The sequence below is a fragment of the Echinops telfairi genome, unplaced genomic scaffold, assembly GCF_000313985.2.
Source record: "Echinops telfairi isolate 266 unplaced genomic scaffold, ASM31398v2 ScPeMD7_4048;HRSCAF=4782, whole genome shotgun sequence".
In the NCBI taxonomy this organism is placed as follows: domain Eukaryota; kingdom Metazoa; phylum Chordata; class Mammalia; order Afrosoricida; family Tenrecidae; genus Echinops; species Echinops telfairi.
This window is the reverse complement of record NW_022107947.1, coordinates 1,487,782-1,511,361: the sequence shown is the minus strand read 5'-3', so window position 1 is coordinate 1,511,361 and position 23,580 is coordinate 1,487,782. Positions and strand designations below refer to the sequence as shown.

The following is a 23,580-nucleotide window of genomic DNA, read 5'->3' as shown; positions in this document are numbered from 1 at the left end:
TGGCTTCATAGTACTTTTTTTCTGTGCAGATATGCATTATTTTTATATAGTTGAATGTATTAATCTTTTCATCATTATCTTCTGGTCCCATTTATCTAAACATACATTTCTACTTTAAAACAATAAAAATCAGTAGCATTGATGACTATAACCCCACTCGATGGGATCAAGCATGTCAGCTATGGCAAAAACAAACAAACAAGCAATTATGGTGAAATAAAAATAATAATTATGATAAGGCTTCCTGGGGAGTAGGGAAGAAGGGATAAAGGGGAACTAATATCAAGGAGTTCAAGAAGAAAGAAAATGGTTTGAAACTGATTGTGGTATAAGTTGTACAATAATGTTTGATGTGATTGAACTTTGGAATGTTATATCTGTAAGAGCTCCCAATAAAATGATTTATTAATAAAAAAAATAAATCCCACTTTTTCACCTTGTACTTTTATGGCTTCATTTTTAAAACTGATTTCATCTATTTAGAATTTATTCTGGCATATATTTGAAAAACTTAATTTTAAAAATAATCGATTTTATTGAATTATTTATTTATTGAATACTCTTTTTTTCTACCGTATTGAAATGTGATCACTGCTGTATATTAAATTATCCTATGCTCATGGGATCATCCCTGCACTTTTATTTCTATTGTATTGTGCTGTTGTTGTTTTTCCCCATGCCACTGCTATACCATTTTAGTTACCATGGTTTCATAATATGTTTTTGTATTTGGTCACGTTAGTCATTCTTTTTCTTTTCTTCTTCAGAATTACCCTGACTTCCTCATTTATCTTTCCTTGAACTTTAGCATCTGCTTGTCTGTTTCTAAAATTAAGTTCTGTTGGCCCCATTTTTTCATCTTAGCCCTGACTGAGAACTGGGTAAGAGAGAAAGAGGAAAAGGGGAAGCGTGTGTTCCTCTACTTCCTCGCCAGTCACTACTTACTTCCGGTGTGGCGCTAAGGCCTGTGTTGCACCTTCGGTGGTCAATGTCCCCTCGTGGCTGAGTCATGCTGCTGCTGCTGCTTTCATAGGGTCACTGCGTAACACAAGGACGTGCTGCCTGTCTCCTTGATTATCGGGCCATTGTCACCCACAGGGTTCCCACTGGTTCAATTTCAGAAGCAGGTGGCCAGGCCTTTCCTCTTAATCCATCTTATTCTGGAAGCTCCATGGAAACCTTTTGAGCATCATAGTACCACACAAGCCCAGTTTAATACAACAAGGTGTTCTTGCATTGAGGGAGTACTTGAGTGGAGGCCCAATGTCCATCTGCTACCTTAATACTAGACTTATAAATATATGCACATAGGTCTATTTCCCCATCCTCATATATAAATATATTTACATATGTACTTGCCTTTATTTAGACCTCTATAAATACCCTTTGCCTCTTAGTTCTTTCCTCTATTTCCTTTGACTTTCCTCTTGTAAAGATTTACAACCCTCAGAAACCCTAGGAAGCACTTCTCCTCTGCTCAGTAGGGCTGCTATGAGTCAGAAATGACTCCCCAGCCATGGATTTGTTTGACCTAAGAAATATATATATTTGCTAAAACGAAGAAGAAAAAGGAAAGAAAAACAATGCAATACAAGATTGTGGTAACTTTTTAGCGGGCGGCAGAGGATGGGATAGGGAAAGAGAATGAAATTCCTACAACTTATCAGTATGACGCTTTATAACCTACATAAGAAGACCTGATGGTGCTGTTGGGTAAGTATGGGACTGCAAACTCCAAGGTTGGCAGTTCAAAGCCACTAGCCACCACCAGGGGAATTAAAAAAAAGAAACTATCTGCTCCCGTAGAGATTAGTAACCTTGGAGATGCTACAAAGAGTAGCTATGAGTTGGAATGGGCTCCAGGACATGGGTTTGATTTGAAGGGTTTATAACTTACATAGATGCTACATTTTTCTTTTATATGGGTTACACATCACATGATTAAATTATATGTAAGAAAGATTATTATTATCATTTATTCTTATTAAAAACAGGGAAGCAAGTGTTTCCCTCTTTGAGAGACTTGCAGTCTGCTGCTACCAAGGGCTGAGTGATGATCACAGCTCTCTCCTCAGGGGACAGGGCTACAAGTACTGGCTGTGTTAGTCGCGGCTGGATCTGAGAACTCAGAGATCAAGTGTTTCTCTCCCCCTTTCCTACCCAATTCGGTTGGTCCTGTAGCCTTGCTGGCCTCTTCCCTGAGGCAGAGCCTGCTTACCGGGTGGGCTCCCTTTGTGGAGGAGAGGCCAGGAGAGAAGGCACTGAGGAGGGAGGGAAATCAGGCCTTCATTGCTGCTGAGGAGACAAAGGGAGGGAAACCAGCAGCTAGCTCCTGGCAGTTGACTGAGGCACGCCCAAACCACCAGGGTACAGAGCAGGAAGTTCGAAGAGAGTCAAGAGCAAATAGGGTGTGCCCGACAAAAAGCGGTGACAAATGTTTCACCTCTGGAGCAGTAGGGAAACAGAAGCTGAAGTGGAGAGAGTGGTGAAGGGCCCGGTGAGGCCAGAGCTGGGCCTTCTGTGACTATCCCCGGACTGAACAAGCCTGTCTCTGGGTGGGTCACCCAGAAGTCCAAGCCATCAGAGGCGTTGCCAGGCTGGGAGGATGAGGTGGTGTGCGTGGTCAGGTGTCTGAGAGGGGACAGAGCTAGCATGGAGTGAGGAGAACCCTGCCTCTGTCTCCCCCTCAGGTGTGGGAACTATTGAAGCTACTGGTGGCTGGGCAGGCCCAGGGAGCCAGCAGCAGGCATCAGGGAGGGCAAGGCTGAGCTGTGTGGCCAGGAGCGGGACGACCTGCCATCTGGAGCAACAGCAGTGAGCACCTGCCTCCTCCCAACAACCTTGTGAGGGCAACCTTCATACCTCTACTTACCAGGTGGGGCCTGTGAGGCTGCGGAAGATTAAGGGGCACTCAAAGTTATGTAGGCGCAAGGGGATGCAGATGTGCTATTAGAACCCAGAGGTGAAATCCTGCCTGACCCCAAAGGTGAGATCCTGTCCATGAGACTGCCTTTGCCTCCCGGGCCTCAGTTTCCCCTTCTGTAAAACGGGAATAGGTTTGTTGTATAACCTAGCATGATGACCACTTGCCTGTCAACTCGTTGTTCTGTGGTGGCCTGTGTGTTGTTGTGACCCTGAAAGCTACACCAATGGTACGTCAGACACAGCCAGGTCACCCAAAGCAAACAGGTTTTGGTAGAGCTTCCCAACTATGAACAGACTGGAGAGGGGAATAGGCTGGCCACTCCAGAAGAATGCGCCCGGAAAACCCTGTGGGTAGCGCCGAACCATTGTCAGCTACTGGAACCCTGATAAACAGATCAGCACGTTGTCATAGGTGGTGCCAGAAGACGAGCCCCGCGGGTCAGAAGGCACGCAAAAGATGACAGAGGGGGAGCTGCTTCTCAAAGTCGTCAACCATCACGCCCCGGAAGGAGGACAGTCTGGGGACCGTCATTCGCTGATGGAACATGACCCAAAATGAGAAGAAAGAGCTGCAGACATCGATGACTAATTATAATGTGGAATGTGTGACGTATGAACCTAGGCCAACTGGAAGTTGTTAAAAGTGAAGTGGAATGCATAACGATCCGTATTCTAGGCATTTGTGAGCAGAAACGGATTGGTATTGGCCGTTTGGAATCAGAAGATTGTATGGTTTTCTAGGTCAGGAACGACCTAATCAAAAGGAATGGCATTGCATTCATCGTCAAAAATGACTTTCCAAGATCTATCTTGAAGTGTCCAATGTTGCCTGTGATTGGATCATGTTTATCCATATACAGGGAGATCTAGTCTATGCAACCATTATTCAAATGTATACAACAACCACTAAAGCTAGTGATGAAGAAATTGAAGAATTCTACCAATGTCTTCCATCTGAAATTGATCAAACATGCAATCCAGGTGCATCTATTATTGGCAATTAGAATATAAAACTTGGGAAAAAGAGGAAGGATCAGTAGTTGGAAAATATGAGCTTGGTGATAGAGTGAAGCTGGAGAAGTAAAAGATTATGATGAAATGTGCAAAGACCGCGAACTAGAAAGCCCAGAGGAAGAACACACTCAGCAGATCTTCCATGAAGAACTCAAGAAAACATTCAAACTTTGAGTAGTAATATTGAAAGCTTCGATGGAAAACATATTGAATAAGGCAGGAAGCATCAAAGAAGAGGGAAGGAATATACAAAGTCTCTGTACCAAAAATTATTAGTTGACATTCAACAATTCAAAAGGCAACCTATGGGGAAGAACCAAGGGTACTGAAGGGCGAAGTTCCAGCTGCACTGAAGGCCTTAGCCCCAAACAAGACTCACTTGTCTATGCTAAGTAATTTGGAAGACAAGCTGTGTGGTCAACTGACGAGAAGAGATCCGTATTTGGACCCGTTCCAAAGAAAGGTGACCAAACAGAATGCTCAAACTATAGAGCAATATCATCAATATCACATGCAAGTAAAATTTTGCTGAAGATCATCCAACAACAGTTGCTGCAGTGCATTGACTGGGAACTACCAGAGGTTCAGGCCAGATTCAGAAGAGAGTGTGGAACAAGGGATATATCATGGCGGATGTCAGATGGATCTTGGCTGAATGCAGCGAATATCAGAAAGATATTTACTTGTGTTTTATTGACTATGCGAAGGTATTCGACTATGTGAATCATAACAAGGTATGAATAACCTAGAGAAAGCAAAGAATTCCAGAACACTTCATTGTGCTCAGGTTGAACCTGTGTAGGGGTTGAGAGGCATTTGTATGAACAGACAAAGGAATACTGCATGATTTAAAGCCAAGAAAGGTGTGTGTCACAGACGTAGCCTCTCACCATACGTGTTCGATCATTTGCTGAGCAAACAGTCATAGAGGCTCGATGATGTGGAGAAGAACGCAGCGTCAGGACTGGAGGACGCGTTAGCAATATGGGTGCGTAGCTGATTTCACACCATGACTTCCCTCAAGTGTCTGAGAGTTACTTATTTCCTCCTCTCCTGTTTATGCCCGCTTCCACCCGGGCTCTCGTCAGAGGCCTGTGCTCTTGACTTGGTTCAAAGCCTGTCATTGACCACAGGTAGGAAGTGTAAGAAATCAGTGTGAACCCACAGAGCAAAGAGCTAATGAGAGAAACACCCCTAATGACCAGCTCTGGCTGCGGCTCAGCGCCTCCTTTCCTCTCAGATACCGGTCTGCATTGAGGGGACCCATGGCCCTAATGTGTAAGGCTGGTTCATGGCCTAAGAGATCAATTTGGCTTGAGTCTATTCAATTCCATGTCCTTCCTTCCAACCATTGAGTTTCCAGGTGCTGGGCAAAGAGCGTGTTTTAGACTGCTGAGCACTCTTGGGAAAGCAGCTTTGGTAGAGACATAATTCCCCAAATGGAGTCTAATGAGCAAGTATGTGAGGTCAGCTGGGGGTAAGAGACATTGGGAGAGAAAACTGGCGTCTTTGTGTGCCTTGTTCTTGTTGAAGAATCTAATTCTCTGCCTTGCACTCTGCGAGGCCTCTGAGCTTTCCCAGGGAGGACTCAGTGCCTCACCCCCAACAAGCACCCCATAGAAAGCTGCACCTCAGAGCAGCTCGAGAGCAGGTGTGCTGCTGCCCAGCAGGGAAAGGGCAGATGGAGGGGTTATAGCGCAAGCATGGCTCATCCATCCCCTCATCAGGAAAGGTTCAGACCAGATTCACTCCTGATGTTCCGGCGGATTCCCATGCATGGAAAACATGAGGGGGCTTCAAAAAGTTCATGGGAGGATGGAATGAAAAGAGAATGGGGTTTTCCAGGAACTTCTTGGATCCCCCTTGTGAGTGAGCAATAGAGGGCCAGGAGAACCCAGGAGGAGGGAGCAGCATCCAAGTCAGCTGGTAAAAACAGAACGTGCAGGGAAACGCTGCCCATCAGCGGGACCTTCTAAAGAGAGACAAAGCAAGGTGAAGGGCGACCCTGGTGGAACCAGAGCACGTGGGTGCTCTTGGGGCCACAGATGTGAAGTGAGCTCAGCGCCCAGGGGGAGTTTAAGCAAATAGAGTTAAGGTCCAAGCGGAGGCTGCTCTGTGGTAGTCCGCTCCTGGTCGCCCTGGCAATAGAACATCTGCCCTCCGGTCACGAGGTCGCATGGAGGGGAGCCCATGGCACCGGAGGGTTCCCAGGGCTACAGGCTCGCTGGCTTCCCTGCAGCCCTGGCCCCGTGGGCATCGGGAAGGGGTGGTGGGTTTCAGTCGCTGTCAAGCCCATGCCCACCCATGGCAGCCCCTCGTGTGCACAGAAGAACCACTCCTTAGGGTTTTCCAGGACGCAACCTTTGGGAAACAGACCGCCAGTCCGTGCTCCAGATTCAACCCAAACCAACCCCCTCCAGGTCAAGTTGGTTCCGACTCACAACTGTCTTACAGGACAGAGTAGAACCGCTCCCGAGGGTCTCTGGGACCCTGTGGTTTGCAGATCGAGGCTGGGGGCACCCCTCTTATCCTCACTGGAACCCCAGCCTGGAAGGAAACGTCAGGAGGCCAGAACACGTTCACGCTTAACCTGTGAGGGGTTTGGCATTGCTGAGTGGGCATTCCTGCCTTATCCCTCCGGAGGGGAGAGAGAGAGAGTAGAGCCTCTCAGAAATTCTTGAGCAGGTCCCAGAGGGGTCCTGGAGAAGACAAGAATGAATAAGGCGAGACCGGTGGCCCCCCGTGAGGAGAAAGAAGAGGTGTCGCGACAGTTCGCTCTGGCGTCGGCCCGCGGAGATGTGTCAAAGGAGCACGGCAGGAGCTTCTGTCTGTGATTAGTGCTGTTCTTATAAACAGCACGTTTTTATAGACGAGAAACAGAGCAATCCGCAAAGAGACACAAGGAAAAAATGTCAACCCTTTCAAATCACATCACCCAGAGGGAACTATTGTTAACATTGTGGAGGCTTAAGCAAATAGAAGGGTTCTCTTTATGCGTGCACACATATATAATGTATTTTGTTTGTATACACTGAAAGTGAGTTTAAATACAACAGCAATTGTGAGGATGGCACAAAACGGGGCAATGTTTCATTCTGTTGAACCTGGGGTCACCGTGAGTCAGAACTGGGGAAACAGCGCCGAACAGCACCAATAACCTGTAGCATTTAACGACACATCACAAACATCGTTCCAGCTAATGCACATATATTGGTATCAACAAATTCAACATCTTCATCGTATCTATTCTTTGTCCTTAGAATAATGTAGCTAATAGAGGCAGAGAAATGGGGGTTCCTACCGTCTCCTTGAGTAAAGTAAGGGCACTCCAATAGCAACCTCAGGGTACTTGACGGACTTTCTGGGCCCTGGTTGACGTGGGAGCCCATCTGAGAAAGCTAAAGGGCAAATAGAGGTGGGCTGGGTGGCAGCCCAAGGTCAAGGAGAAGGTGGGGCAGGGACCAGGCTTGTTAGGGCAAAGGATGCTTCTGAGTTTCCTGGGGTCCTTATGCTGGCTCACAGGCTTGCTCACTCGCCCACTCGTTCACACCAGAGAAAGCAGTTGCTGTGTGACTGCATCAACATAAAGGTTACAGCAGGGGACGGCGCTCAGACTTCTCCAATGGTAAGGAGAACCCGTTGGGAGTCTGAGGAGGGCGGATGCTCTCTCAGCCCGAGGTAGGAAGATGAATTGATAGTCATGCTGGTCCAGCCAAATTGACACAAAAACCTAACTACCACAACATCCCATGGGTAACCTGGATGTAACAATCGCTCCAAAACAGCGGTTCTCAACCTGTGGGCTGCGACCCCTTTGGGGGTCGAACGACCCTTTCACAGGGGTCACCCGATTCATGACAGTAGCAAAATTACAGTGATGAGTGAGTAACGAAAATAATGTTATGGTTGGGGGGTCACCACCACATGAGGAACCGTATGAAAGGGTCGAACCCCTGCCAGAGGCTGCCATGGGTTGAATGAGCCTGGTGGGCTTGTTGGACTGCTCAGCCCTCAGTTTAGGCAAACACTAAACTAGCTTTATTCCCAGAATCCCATTAACCCCTCTCGGCACATTATTCATCCACAGTCTTCGAGCAGGCAACCTATTTGGGTCCCTTTTGGGTATTCTTGTCCATCCAGGGGTTCAAATCTCAATCTCCCGGGCTTTGCCATCTCAGGGTCTCTATTCTTCCTGATTCCTCTGCTGCTCCACGGGATGGGCCCGTGCCAGGCTGGGTGGGGACGGTTTGAGAGGAGACAGTGGTGGTCTGTTGACCACATTGGGAGGCTGTGAAACTGGCTCATTGTGGTACCTTTCCTGAGGCTGGTCTTGTTGGCATCATCACTGGTCTGGCGCCTGGCCACGGCTTCATCTGGGTGCCCATGGGAAGAGGCAGGGTGAATTTTCCCACTTGCTTTCCTATCTGGAGCCCACTGTGGATGCTATATGAGGTTTCCATGGGGAGTGGTAGCCTGACCCTGCTCCTTGGGCAGCAGCATCTGTGTCTGTTCCCTGTGGTGTTAGCTCCGCCAAGTGACTGCCCAAACCAGTTGAAGGGGAAGGCTCTTGCCCCACCCCCAGCCCCCACAGCTCTCTTTATAGGGTTCTCGCCCATGTCTGCCTAGTCACTCAAGGTGAAGCCGTTCTGCTGAATTCCAATCCAGGACATGCTCGCTCCTTGCCAACAAGTTGACACACATTCAAATCCCTTCCCTCCCCCCTTTCTGGCTTTATGCTCCATTTTCCCTTTTTTCCCCCTAACGGATACTAAGGAACTTTTTTTCTATTATGGAATCATTTGTGAAGAAAGACTCAATTAGGATAGCTATTGAATAAGTCCTACACCTTGTCATATCGCTGCCCAAGTTCAAATAAAGAATCCCAGATATGGGAATAAGACACCAGCCCTTGAACATTTCAAGCCCTTTGTATGAGCATGGATTCCAAGTATTAACTAATATTTGGAAAAAAGGCACCCCAGCATCCCAACCCACCGATTTGGAAGGTCCCTACCCTACAGGTTATAGTCTCTACTCCCACAGCAGTTAATGATGATGGGTTCATCATTTGAGGGGTAAGTCCACCAAACCAGCGCTTGCCCCATCACGAAATGACAACTGAGCCTGTGAACCCATGGAGGATCTGTGTCTACTTCTTAAAAATCCAGGTAAAGTTTGGACTTTTCTTTGAAATGGTTCTAAGTCCAATTAAGGCTATCCCATGAATTACCTTTTGTCTGCTACTCTATCCTAAACTCACGTTTCATAGTTCCCTCTCTCCCTTTTGCAAGCTGCAGTTAATTGATTAGCCAATACTCCTTGCAACTGCTCTTGCTGGATGTGCCTGCTTGGTGCGGCCTAGCAGCCTCGGTGTAGGCTCCACTTCTTCATGGATTCCAGGCTCTCGCTCTTTTTTCTTGGGTCACAGATTCTGAGGACAGATGATGTGCATGGTCTGAGGTGCCTCCCATATTTGTCCCTGACCTGCCATGGCCAATCCATGGTGGACTTAAAGAAAAGTCATTACCAGGTGAAAAGGGTAGGAGAGGGAGAAGAAGAACAGACCGTCCCAGCTGGCAGCATGCCCCCAGGCCCACCGAGAGGCTGGCGTGGCAGCACACTACGTGTCCTGGCTACTCTGGGAGGAGCCACCACATAAAGACCAGTGTGAAAGAGGCCTTTTCAGACTGACATGGGAAAGGCCAAGGGGCTGGTTTCCAGCCCCCTCCCAAAGCTAAATAGAAATGCACCTATGACATTGGAGTCACAGGGGAAGGTGGGACAGTGTCCCTTCCGCTTGGAGTAGCCTCATCTTCCTCTTTTCTGCGTGATGAACTCCTACACACCCTCAACCGCTGTACCTCCCAGAAGCCTTGCCCACACCCGAGTAGATGTGAGGATGCTCTCTTCTGTGGAGCTGGGCCCAAGTCTGGGAGATGTCAGGTGTGGAGAGACAGAACCCCTCTCCTCTGCCGGAACACCCTGCAGGACGTGCATGTGGGAACGGATGCTCTAGCCTCCAGAGCCCTGCAGAGTGTTAGGATATTGTAGCTTGTACACATCAGGTGTGTGTTTGTAAGTTGATTGCCCCTATACCTCAACTGTGAGCCCTTTGGAGACACATTATTTTAAACAAGCACAAAGTCATCCTAACAGTGTGCTTGGCATAACAGTGGGCACTTGCTGGACATGGCAGGCAGGAGAGCTGCCTTGGCTCAGGCCCACAGCCTGAGCAGGAAGTCAGGCACCTGGCTCCCCAGAACCGCCCAGTGTTGCCTGAGCCAAGCTCCCTGTGATCCTGTTGCCTTGGCCTGTTCCCAAGAGCTCTTGCCACCACCTTGACCAGCCTCCTGGCACCTCCCATCTGCTCACCCAGCACTTGACAGTGGCTTCTGCTCTGCCTCCTGCCCACTCGAGCTTCTTAGAGTGGACCTCTCATTGCCTGCTCAGCTGTTGTCTTGAAACCCCATAAACGCATGTCTGATTTAGAGAGGTCAGCATGAGCAAACAGAGAGCAGGCCATAGTGGAAGAAGGAGTGTGGGCCAGCCTGGGCTCAAACACCGGCTCGGCCGCGGACTAGCTATGTGGTCACAAATATCTTAGACTCTCAATTTTCTCGTCTGTACATGGGGATAAAAAGAGCAACAAAGTAACCTGACCTCAAAAGATTACCGTGGAAAAGTCAATACTGTGACACACATTGTAAGTCTGTTTTGGAAGGACGCTCCTTTGGGACAAGGATGGAGAGACTTCGTCTCACGTACTTTGGACATGTTGTCAAAGGAGACCAGTCCCCGGAGAAGGACATCGTGCTTGGAAGAGTAGAGGGGTAGTGAACAAGAGAAAGACGCTCAACGAGATACCTTGACACCGTGGCTGCCACACTGGGCTCACACGTAGGAATAATTGTGAGGATGGCCTGGGACGGGGCAGGGTTTTGCTGTGTCGTTTCGTTTGTGATGTCGCTATGGGTTGGGACTGACTCTTTGGAACGTAACAACAGCAGCACGGCCCATTATCCCCTGACCTTGTGGTCGAGTCTCCGTCAGTGTGCGTTTTCTTCTCTTCCCTGCTCCACTAGACTCAGACCCAAAGTGAAACACACGTTCCCTTGTTAAACTACAACTTGGGAAGGTCAGCAGGCTGCTAGAAAGCTTAGCTTCCCAAGACAAACGAGGATCTCAGGCCACGGGGGTGAGCTCTGTCCCCCATGACCCTGGCACAGATTTCTCATTCCCAGTCCAAAGTCTGGCTGATAACGGGAGGATGCAGTTGGTGACCGGAATTCATAGCCACACTGAACAAAGAGCACGAAAGCCTGTTCGGTCCCCAGAGCAGCAGCCAAAGAGCAGGGAACCTTGGAGGCTTGGGAGTGGCCCCTGGGGCTGGGGCTCTACGCTGGGCGCACAGAGGGACAGCAGAGACTTAGAGAAGAGGCTGTCAACCACTGGGAGTCAGTGGCCCAGCCAGGCATCTGCCGCGGCTGGGTCAGCCCGGAGCTTGCAGGAGTCTCGCAGACTCCCAGGGGAGCAGAGGGGAGGAGGGGAGGCCCCCATCCACCCAGGTCCTCTTCTTGATGCGGGCAGAATGCGGAAGATGCCGACCTTGACAGAAGAAACAAGGGGGTTGCCGGGGTTCCCAGCTTGCTGCTAGCCTCCAGAGCAGTGGCTCTCAGAGTGAGGTCTGTGGACCTGAAGCAGCAGCATCGTCTGGGGAATTTGTTAGAGATGCCCATTCGCTTGCCCCACGCAGACACACGGAATCAGAAACGCTGGGGCCGGGGCAGGGGGTGAGATTGGCAAAATCTTTTAGTAAGTTCTCTGCGTGACTTTGAAGCCCATGAGAGTTTGCGTTGACTGGGCAGATGGTTGTGTTCATTCGCTTGACATTTTCTTTTCATTTTGAAGCCAGTTACAGTCTGACCACAGTGGAATGAGTGGTCTTAGACTTTAGAGACAAGAAGACCTGAATTCAGATCCTGACTTTGCTCCTAAGGGGCTGTGTGGCCCTGGGCAGATCTCTTAACCTCTCTGAACCCTAATTTCCTCCACTGTGAGGTGTCTACCTTGCAGGGTTGTAGTTAAGTGTAAAGGGGACCTGCATGGAGCAGAGCACCTGGCAGTGGGCGCTCATCAGCAGTGTGGGCAGGAAGCCCTTTGTGAGTCAGACTGTGGGAAATCGTCACTGCACAGAATGCTCCTCTTGCTTCATGGGTGTTTAACACAACTACTCAGAATGCTACTGTCTGCCCAAAATTGCCGGGTTACACCCCCTGAAGCTAGGAATGACTTAAAGAGAACATCTCCTTTTCAACAAACCTCTGCCAAGTTTGAACACCCCAACTGAAACCCCAACACGAAAAACCGCCCACCCAGGGGAAAAAATCCACCCAGGTTATAATACAACCTAGACGTTTTTCCTCCCTCCCCACTTCCCCTTTCCCTCCTAGATAAGTCCCTTAAGCACACAGTAACACCTGGCAAATATTGACTGAGAGCTGGATGAATGGATTGACTTGATTTGACTTTAAAATGCCTGACTGTTGTGTAATAAAAAGGACCAAACTTGGACCAGGACTTTAGCCTCTTGAGGTGGAAATGCGGCAGGCCAGGCCACAGCCCCCACATGGGTTAAAACATCCAACTGGTGGTTTAAGGGTTTACTTTACAGCACCCAGCGGCTCCCAGCAGGAGGCACACAACGTCAGTCTGTCATATTTTGGGCAGTGTTAACTGGCCACTCCCTGATTTGTTGAAAGGTCCAGTTCATCTCCTGGCCCATGAGACCTTTTTCAAGGGCAAGGAAGGACTCAAATGGATTCATCCACGTGTCCCAGAGATGTAGGGGTGCAGGTAGGGGAGGAACAAGCACAAATGACAGCCCCACTCCATCCCACGTGGCTTTGTGGTTGCTCCTTCTGTGGGTCTCACAGCAACCCTATAATTTAGGTTGTTATGCTCCTTCGACAGGTGTGAGCAGTAAAGATGAGTAATTTGCCACAGGGCACTTGCCAGGCAAGGAGAAGACTCAGCCACACATCCAGGACTCTGTGCCGCTTCCTGTAACACCACTGACCTGGACACAGGGACATTCAACAATGCTGAGTGCTTTGAATGTATACTTGAAAACATTTTTTAAAAATATTTTTTTAAATAGAAGAATCTAACACCAACACCACCCAGACAACCATGAGATGCAGCCTTCTGAAGTAATTGTTCATGGGGAGATGAGGGAGAAAGGTGCGGAATTCAGCTTCTGTAGAGTGATCGCCTTGGAAACCTTGTGGGACAGCACCTATGGGGTCACTCTGAGTCGGGATTGGTTTGATGGCAGTGAACACTGTTAGAGGTAATTGGGATAACATGTCCAAAGTATAGGAGACAAAGTTTCATCATTCTTGCTTCTAAGGAGCATTCTGGCTGTACTTTTCTTTAAATCAAAGCTCTGAGGCATTTTATTATATTCATTATATTCCTTCTCGCTGTATAAACCTATTCATATATATATATATATATACACACACTATATATATGTATATATATAAAATCATAAATGTCCTAGTTTTGTTTCTCTATAGACCCCTGTTAGCCACCACAGTTAACAAGTCTTCCTCCAATCCTGCCACATTCCTCTGCATATAGTCGTTCCTCTGTTACTGGTCTGCATTCAGGTTGATGAGTATGACGAAAGGATACAACCCTGATGCCCACCGTTCTCGATGTAAAAACATGTAGTGTTTCCTTGTTCTGTTTGAATAACTGCCTCTTGATCCAGGTACAGGTTTAGCACGAGCATAGCGAAGCGTTCGGGACTTCTCATTCTCCTTAATGCTATCTATAGTTTGTTATGATGCACAGTTGAGTGCTCTTGTATAACCAATAAAACACAAGTAACCCTCTTTCTGGTATTCTCTGCTTTCAGCCAAACTCCATCTGAAATCAGCAATGATATCCCTTGTTCTATGTCCTCTTCTGAATCCAGCTTGAGTTTCTGGCAGCTCCCTGTCCATGTAGTGCTGCAATTGTGATATTATCCCAGAATTTGAGCTTTCTGTTGGGTCACCTGCTTTTGGAATGAGAACAAAGATGGATCTTGTCCAATCAGTTAGCCAGGTAGCTGTCTACCGAATTTCTTAGCATAGACAAGTGAGTGCTTCCAATGCTTCATCAGTTTATTGAGACATTTCAATTATTACTCTATCAATTCCTGGAACTGTTTTTCATGAATGCTTTCAGGGCTGCTTGGACGTCTTCCATTTATACCATTGGTTCTGGATCATATGCTATCTCTCAAAATGGTTGAATGTCGAGTTCTTTTAAATATTGTGACTCTGTGTCTTCCTTCCATCTTCTTTTGATGCTTCTTGCATAATTCAGCATTTTAGTATTGCTGCTTGAGTGCAAACTGTTTGTGCCACCCAGCAGAGGGCAGGGATCGGTTAATGTAGTGGTGTTGAGCTAGCAAGGGCTTTTTGAGATTCTTTCAGCTTTCTGTTCTGGGTGTACATGATGTCACCTTGATTTTATGGAAGGCATCCTCAAAGGAAACCATAGGGACGCTCCTATCTGAGCAAAGACAATCTCCCTAGGAATTCTGAGTAGGTTTCCTCTCTATCTCATTGTCCAGAATCATGTCAACAGCCTATGCCGGAATCCTTCACTAGACAAGCAGGATGACAGCCAGGCTGCACTTAGGCTCTGTTACCACCCAGACCACCTTGAAACCTAGCCTTTCCTGAAGTACTTGGTCTTCAGGAGAAGAGTAAGAGGAAGGTGAGCAAAATCACAACTTTCTTTTAAGAAGGTAAAAGGAGAAATGCCGTCGACTAGGCAACTGACAGTATTTGTCAACTCTCCCCTCCACTCGTTTACCAACATTTCTAGCCTCTGTGGGCTCTTAGAAACTCTTGTTTACACAACAGAACTTTGTCTCTTTGTTATTCCCTATATTCATTATTTCAGGGTCTTCTTTTGACTTATTGTTAAATCTTATCACGTATCTATCTCAGCCCTATGATTGGGCGTTTGGGATGCCTCCAGTTTTAGCAACCAATATAAAAATAGCAAAGCTCCGTTTTGACCGTCTGTATCTGTGCCTTTGTTCTATTTGGTAGTTTTCCTGTGTCTCCTTGGAACACATTGTCAACGTGGTATGCCAAGGTCAATGGCATGATCAACTTTAGCGTTTGGTCCAGCGATTTAAAGAGAATTTAACCAAAGGTTCAGAAACATCTTTGTCCGCAGTTCCCAGACATTCATTGTTGGGTAGCTGGGAGGCAGCACGATGTATAGAAAGAGAGTGGGCATCAGAGAAAGGCAAGTTTAACTAGATACTTAACTAGCAGTTGGGGTCTTGGCAGGCTTAACCTGTCTGGACCTTGGTCCTCCAACTGTAAAACAAGGCTCGTGCTCGCTCTCAGAGCACCAAGAACAGTAGGCATCCATTACTTACACCTACACCTGTCTGTGGCCTGGGGTTCCCTCCACTTTAGCCACACCATCACCAGACGTGAACAATTTACGCACGTGTCTTGGAAGAGGCTGGTTCCATCCGGAAATGTGTCGACTGCCACCTTCTGGTGAAAAGGGCTGGTGTCCAGATGACTCTGGGGATCAAACTGCTTCCCCTTGCGTCCCTGTGAGGATCTGCCCCAGGAGTGAAGCCACCAGAGAGGTGGGGGGATTGTCCCTGAGTAGGCTGGCCCTGTGGTCACTGGACACCTGCAGGCAATGCTGCCTTACATTAAGGCAGCGGTTCTCAACCTGTGGGTCACAACCCCTTTGGGGGTTGAAGGACCCTTTCACAGGGGTCGCCTAAGACCACCGGAAAAACACCTATTTCCGATGGTCTTAGGAACCGAGACACGGCTCCTCTATCCATCTCCAGGGGGATCCGCCCACACGCAGATACACCCACATACATGAAGACTGTTAGCCATGCTACACCATGCTTCAAGACAAAATGTCATTTATTTCTCATTAGAAATAAAAATCTCACAATTTATAATTACATATTGTTTTTGTGATTCATCACTGTGCTTTATGTTCAATATGTAACAATGAAAATACATCCTGCATATCACATATTTACACGACTCCTAACAGTAGCAAAATGACAGTTATGAAGTAGCAATGGTTGAGGGGTCACCACCACATGAGGAGCTGTATGGAAGGGTGGTGGCATTAGGAGGGCTGAGACCCCCTGGATTAAGGGAACTCTGGGACAGAGGAAGCTGCTGGGCGCTGAAGACCTTGCTTGTGGAGAGACTGCGAAAAAGCAAAAGGAAAAGGTCTTTTGTGATTCATGAAACCCTGGGAGAGTGGGGGTGGGCAAGGCTGACAGCCAGAGAATCAGTCCACAAACATTTATGCATATATTTCCAGGCACAGGATTTGACAACAAAGTTGACCCAGACAGGTGGGGTTCTTACTCTCATTGTCTAGTGGGAAGGTCTTTTATGTGTGTGTGTGTGTGTGTGTGATATTCTTTTACAATTTATTTAACAAAAAAAGACAAAATGGTATACAACCCAAAATTTATTAAAATAATAATTTAAATGAAAAATAACCCCAAAGTACAATATTTCACCTCCCAAATATAACAACTATTTTTTTTTATTTCACTGCCTTCCAGGCTTGTAGACTTGCCCACACATTTTTACAGAGCTATCATCATAACACATATATCATTCTGGCATTTGCTATGTTTTGCTCACAAGAAACATTTTTTTTCTAGGCTGCTATTTAATCTTCATAATTATCCTTTTAACCATGTAAGAGGAAATTCTGGGCAGTATCAAAAATGTAGCAAATCCCTTGGGCTTAGACATATAGATTGTTTTGCTATGTTAGTTATACCGGATGTTAACATCTCTATGTAGATTTTTAAAATTGTGCTATTTCTCAGTAACCATGAATATGGATTTTCCCATGTGTTGCCATATTGCTTCCCCAAAGGGCTACGACTGATTTATCAGGCCACCAATAGTGGATCACGGGTCAACTTTGCTGCAACCGCAGGCACATTGGGTATTGTTACTCAAGCACTTTCTTGAGAAGTAATGTTTTTAAATTGGATCCCAAATTTGCTTTCATCTGCATTTCTCTGGATACCTAGTCACCATGTACTTTTTTGCATGTTATCCATACAAGGGTAATTAATCATTTGTAATCACTCTTGTGTGAAATGTGCATCCTCAGTGTGGTTAAGATTTGTAATGAGTTTCGTGTTTGAGGTCTTTCCTTGGGTGAGAGAAAAGTGACAATGGAGGGAAAGTACGTCAGTCCAAGGAGCCATAACGGTGATGACTGCGTCATTCCCTGGGTTAACAACACTCCTGGAATCTTCCTAAGCGAGCACAGCTGTCTCCACATCTATCGTGCAAGCTGCCCAAAAGTAGTAAGTGAGAAAAGGGAACTTGTAATGTCCTTGAATGTCCTTGACTCAGTAGTGGAAGTGGCATTATTTCCCAGTGTTTTGGAGAAGCAGGTGGGCACCAGCCTTCAAACCCACTGCCATTGAGTGCACTTGGAGTCATAGGGACCTACCGGGCAGAGCACAACCGTTCCTGTGGATTTCCGAGATGGTGACTTTTCATGGGAGTAGAAAGCCTCAGCTTTCTCTGGTGGAGTGGCTGATGGTTTCAAACTGCTGACCTCAGGGTTAGCAGCCCAACACATAGCCTACTACGCCCCCAGGCATCCTTGGACATCAACCAGCCTAATAGTGAAAATGGAAATGTGAGTCGAGAGTGAATTTGTTTCCTAGTGACTGAAGAATATAAAACACTCTTGAATGTCAGAGTTGGAAGGAATCTAATGGTCTGTTCCAAACTCTTGGCCCAGAGAAGAGAAGTGACTTGTCCAGGAGGACACAGAAGACCCGGGGAGCTGGCTGGCTATCGGCGCCTCTGTCTTCTGTCCTGGGGTGATGCCAAGGAGTCTATTGGTTGGCTATTAGGGCCTGGCTCTGGGAAAGCAGTCTGGTTTGAAGCCTATTGTTTTCTTTTTCGACCAACTCTCCAAAAAAACCTCGGGAGCCTTTCCTCACGGGAAGCTCAAAGTACAAGGTGTAAGCTAAAAATATTATTGCTAGCGCTACCATCCCCAGGGTCAGCAGTTTGAGACCACCAGCTGCGCCTTGGGAGAAACACTGAGCCTTCTACTCCTGTAAAGAGTTACAGTCTAGGAAACTCACAGGGGCAGTTCTACTGGGTCCTACAGGGTTGCTGTGAGTTGGCATCAACCCTGTAGCAGTGAGGTTTTAAAAATTCCTAACAAAATATGTTTAAGCATGTCTCTGTGCTCCGTCATGGCTTCAGGCAAGTTGTCTCAGTAATACACTTGTCTTAGTCAGGCTAGGGCGCCCCTTTGTCCCCCCAAAAAGGTGCAATCAAAATAGTGGCTGCCAAGGGATTTGCTGGACTGGTTAAATGCAAGATAGAGAGGTCAGTTCAGAAAGTGATGGCAACTGTTTTGGTGACTGCCAAGGGCCCTTCTTGATAGATGTTCTCAAAGGACACAGGATGATCGTGAGGGCTTAGTATGGAGAAGTTTTAAGACAATTGACAGCTGTATTGATGAGAAAAAGGGCTGGAAAGTTGCACTGAGGGATGTCCCCGCCTCACCTCCCCCATCATGGCAATACCCTGCTCATTCTTCAAGGGTCTTAAGGGAACCCTTACTACATCCACCCGACAGCCCTGATCTTGCCTCTTCAAGTTTTCCAAACACAGATAATATTAAAAAGAAACATCACTGGCGTCCTTTGATGATGCCCGAGCTGCCTTTTTGACGCGGTGTACATCGAAAACAACTGCAGGATTCTGTGGGGGAAGAGTTCGCGAGATAAAAACACCACCTTCAGAAGTATAGATGGAGGCTCTGTCAGGAAACCATGGCTTCATATTGGGATGGTTACTTGTCTCTGAGCATGGAGCAAGACTTTTGTACTCCCCTTATCCTGTGGCAGGCACTCCTCCTGAAAGAAGGCCGCACACGTTAGAAACGGGCCTGTGGAGGGTGAGAGGCCTCGGCTCTGCTAGTGGGCAGTTGAGCTCAATCTTTTTCTTCTTCCTTTTCTTGATGTTTTATCTCTTGTGCTTTGTATAAGAAATTATTATTATTATTATTATTTAAATCTTGAGATAATAAAAATAGCCTCCGATATTTCTTCTAGAAGTTTTAAAGTTTCAAGTGGCTGTCTTAGGGCTGCTTTGCCCCTGAGTTGCTAAACCTCTTCACAATAAGAGGGCCTGGAGGGCTGAGTTACTTCTATTCCCAGGTGCTGGGAATTCTGATTCATCACCGAGGTGCTGAACTCTGATGGGCCCTGTGGCTCTCAGCAGCAGCGAGCCTCAAGGGGGCGCCTTTGCATCACACATGGGTTCATAAGCCACCACAACACAACCCTTTCCCCTCCTCATAGTCTGTCGGTTTTGAGACTTGGGCAAGGCTTCTCAAACCTTCATATCCATAGAACCACCCAGGGATCATGTTGAAATGTAGATTCTACAGCAGTCAGTGTAAGATATGAAAATAATAATAATTTATAATTTGTCAAGGGGTCGTGAAGGTGAAGAGGGTGGGGGACGGAGGGGAAAAATGAGGAGCTGATACTAAGGGTTCAAGTAGAAAGAAAATGTTTTGAAAATGATGATGGCAACAAATGTACAAATGTGCTTGATACAATTGATGTGTGGATTGTTGTATTAGTCTAGGTACTTTAGAGAAACAAATCCACAGCAACTCAATATATGAGAGAGAGTTTTATGTAAAGGGTAAGTGCACATCAAGAAAATATCCCAACCCAGTGCTGCCCCAGCCCACAAGTCCAATATTAGCCCATATGTCCAACACCAATCCACAAAGTCCTCCTCCATCTCACAAAACACACACAATGATGCCGACTGCAGGAGGAAAGCCGAGTCAGTGAATGTGTAAACATATCAGCACTGGCAGGGGTCTCCACACGGGTGCTCCAGCACCCAGGGCTGCATCGGGGTAGATCCATGCGGCTTCTCCTTGGGGATGTCTTGCAGGAAGTCAGCCTTGCCAACTGAAGCAGGGAACTGCTAAGGCAGCTGCACCTGGTGCAACCATCACAAAGCAAGGGACCCTAGAAACTAGAAAGGCGAGGCTCACCAGGTAGCCATTTATCCCTCCGCCCTTCAGTTAATCCCACATATGTTTATTGGCCAGGTTGGCACAATAAACTAACTAACTCAATTGTGATAAGAGCTGTAAGAGCCCCCGATAAAATGATTTATAAAAAACAAAACAAAACAAAAAACACAGATTCTGATTCAGTAGGTGTGGGGTGAGCCAGAGACCACATTTTTTAACATCTCCCAGGCGGTGCTGATAATGACCAGTTTTTGAAAATACCCAAATAGCAAGGTGCTGAAGCACTGAAACGGTTAAGCTTGAGCGTGTCACAGACCCTCCATCAAGTGGCAAACTTTTAATATCTGCCTAAGGAAAATAGAGATAAAATAAACCAATAGGCGCTTTGTAACAAAACTGCCTACAAAATGGCTCTGATGAAGCAAGAGGCTAGACGACTGATCGGTGTTAACCTGGGTGAGGTGGAAGACCATTGGGAGTTTGATTAGTACTTTAAACTCAAATACAAAGCTGATTATCTGACATAGAAAACCCCACCTAATAGACAATAAAAAAAATTGTTAAAAAAAAAAAAAGACGGATCTGAAACATCATTGGAGCCTTAAAAATAAAGCCTTCCAGGTAGGTCCAGCCTTTCCCGAGCACTTAGAGTTGGCATATGAAATTATAATTTGAACCATAACTATGAGTAGCAATACGTCTAGTTGTATGGAGCACCCACATGTCCAAGCATGGTTTGAAACAGGTGTCTCCTTGGGTCTGCTGACAGTAAGTGTGCGCACGAGGGGGGCTGGTCTCAAATATGCTGTATCACGAAGCAGGCCCACGGGGGCCCCCTGAGTTGGATAGACAGCAGATAACAACACGAGGCATGCAGAGTAGGAAGGACAGTCCTCATGTTACAGGGGGCAAAAGTGAGGGGCTTGGGCAGACCATTTAGACTGTCCCTGGATGAGCCTGGGGACATGGAAGACCACTGCTCCCTCCCCCTGGTTCCTGTGCCCTCTTGGCTCAGCATGCCAAGTTAGCGGGTGCTATGCAACGACGTCAAAGCTGCCCTTTCATCCTGGGCATCAAAACCCAGCAGCTTCAAGGATAAAGAGATGAGAAAGAGAACCTGAGGCAGATAGGCAAGATCTTTGAGATAGCGATTTTTCTACCCTTTCCCACAACTGACCCTTGCTTCACCCTAGAGCTCAGAATTCAAAAATGTCCCAGTCTTGCCTACCCTACAACAATTATGTTTGGGATCCAAACACCAATCTTGCGATTTCCCTGCCCTGGTTGTTTATGGGGAAGCAGGCAGGACAAAGGTCACCAACCTCCCTTCCCTAGCCTCCTTTCAACACCACCCAGCTCAGCCCCGTCTGACTGCTCTGGGCCCCTGACAGCCCTCAGACTGAGAGAATGGGCGAGCAGGCAGAGACAAACTCTCTTCAATGTTTGGAAAATTGTCCCTTCGTTCAGTTACTTAAGAGCTAGGCGTTCTTTTAGGAGTCTAAGGAATGTGATTCTCAGTCTTGGAATCATCTCAGAGCCAACCATTCAAACAAACAACTCCCCTACCACCCCCCTCCCCGCCTCCGTAACATATAGTCAGTTTTGACTTATACCGATCCTATAGGACAGAGTAAAAGGGAACCCTGGTGGTATAGTGGTTAATGCTTTGTTTGGGGCTGCTAACCAAAAAGTCAGCGGTTTGGAACTACCAGCTGCCCCACGGGAGAAAGGCAAGGCTCTCTACTCCTGTAAAGATTTCCAGTCTCAGAAACCCACACTTGGAATTGACTCGATGGCAGTGAGTTTGGTTTTTATAGGACAGAGTAGAACGGGCTGTCAAATCCTTATGGGAGCAGAGGGCCTCCTCTTTCTCCCATGGAGGGGCTGGTGGCCCCAAACTGCTGATCTTGTTAGCAGCCCACAGGTAAACCACTTTACCGTTAGGGCTCATGGAGCCACCTGAGGAGGTGTTTTTCTTCTTCTTTTTAAAAAGGTACTCTCTCTCTCTTTCCCTATAAAGTCCCTTTTATTAAGCCTTCAACAGGACAGAGACAATCATCTGGCTAAGGGAGGCTGTCAACATGCACCCAGGACAGAGACTGATAGAATCCCAGGCAAGGTATTCTCTTACCTAAAAACCAAAAATCCACTGCCAACGAGTCTATTCCAACTCATAGCTAGCCCATCGGACAGAGTCCAACCGCCCCACAGGGTTTCTGAGGCTGTCAGTCTTCACGGAAGCAGACAGCCTCCCCTTGGAGTGGTCGGGGGGTTTGAATCACTAACCCTACGGTTACCAGCTGAATGCTCCTCTCTGACACAAACACGTACAACGATTAAATTCAGCAAAATTTAATATTGTCCCATGCATGTTATCTGAATCCCACTCCTTCAATTCCAGATGAAGCATGTCATTCAAACTATATCTGCAAAGCCAACTGGTTCAACTCTGGACTCTCTCACTTAATCTTTGAGGGTAGAAAAGGGAGGGGGCTATGGACACAGATGTGGGTGCTTTTCTGAGGCGTGCATCCTGGCTCCACTGCTAACTAACTTGGTGACTCTGGACACGCAACCTTCCTAAATCTCAGTTTTCTTATCGATGAAATGAGGCGGTGGGTCATTGAAACGAAGTGGGATTGGGATGAAGACATAGTTTTAAGCCCTGAGAATGAGTGTATCCTTAAATTGTATGTCTTGGCTCCCCACTGGCCTCATCAGAGTTCAGCCCTAAGGAGGTGCTAGGAGATAATTCTAGTGCTTAACACACACAATACTTGTCACTTTGGCAAGTGCCCAAGGGGCCTAGAGACCAAGGACCTTGAGGGGCTGAGACCATCAGGACCCGTAGGCATGGCTGTTTTTTAGCGGCTGCCCTGGTTAGAGAACTGTGTCCTGATTTATTTCTGATCCTGAGTTGTAACCAGTTCCTTCCCTCAAAAACCCCGTCTCTGTGTTCTGGGTGCTCATTGCAGCACATTCTCAAACCAGCAGAGAAGCAGAAAGTAGCGAGGGCCTGGGGAGGGCTTCCTGGTGTGAGACAGAACTGGTGAAAAACTGGAGGCAAGTCTGACCTCTACTGTGTCGTAGGAGCCAGCCAGGGGCTGATGCCGATGGGGATCCTCCCTTCAGTTTGCAGGAGGTTAGATGCCTCTGCAATGTGTTTATCACCGCTTAGGGGGAAGCCACCTCACCTCTCTGGCTCTCAAGTGGGGATCACATCATCTGCTTTTCAGTTTTGTTCTGGCTGCCTGAGCTCAGGGTTTGCTGGACTGAGCGGGGCAGGTGGCCAAGTGAGGGAGGTAGGGGTTAAGGGTTGGAATGAGAGAGCTGCACAAGGAATCACCGGGGAAGCATTTTAAAGCACTGATGTCCAGGTCATACCCGTAGGCTAATTAGGTCAAAATCTCTGGGCAGGGAGGCCCAGATGTCCATAGTTTATAACCTTCTTCCAGGGATTCCAATATCTAGCAAACTAACAGCCAAAACATCTGCTCTCAGGGGTAGGGGAGGCGG

At 47.2% G+C, this 23,580-nt stretch overlaps 1 protein-coding gene across 1 annotated transcript in view; it reads left to right on the top strand.

Annotated features, from left to right (window-relative positions):
• The window catches only part of CA12 (carbonic anhydrase 12), a 173,001-nt gene that overhangs the window by 27,975 nt on the left and 121,446 nt on the right, over positions 1 to 23,580 (top strand). The window lies entirely within an intron of this gene.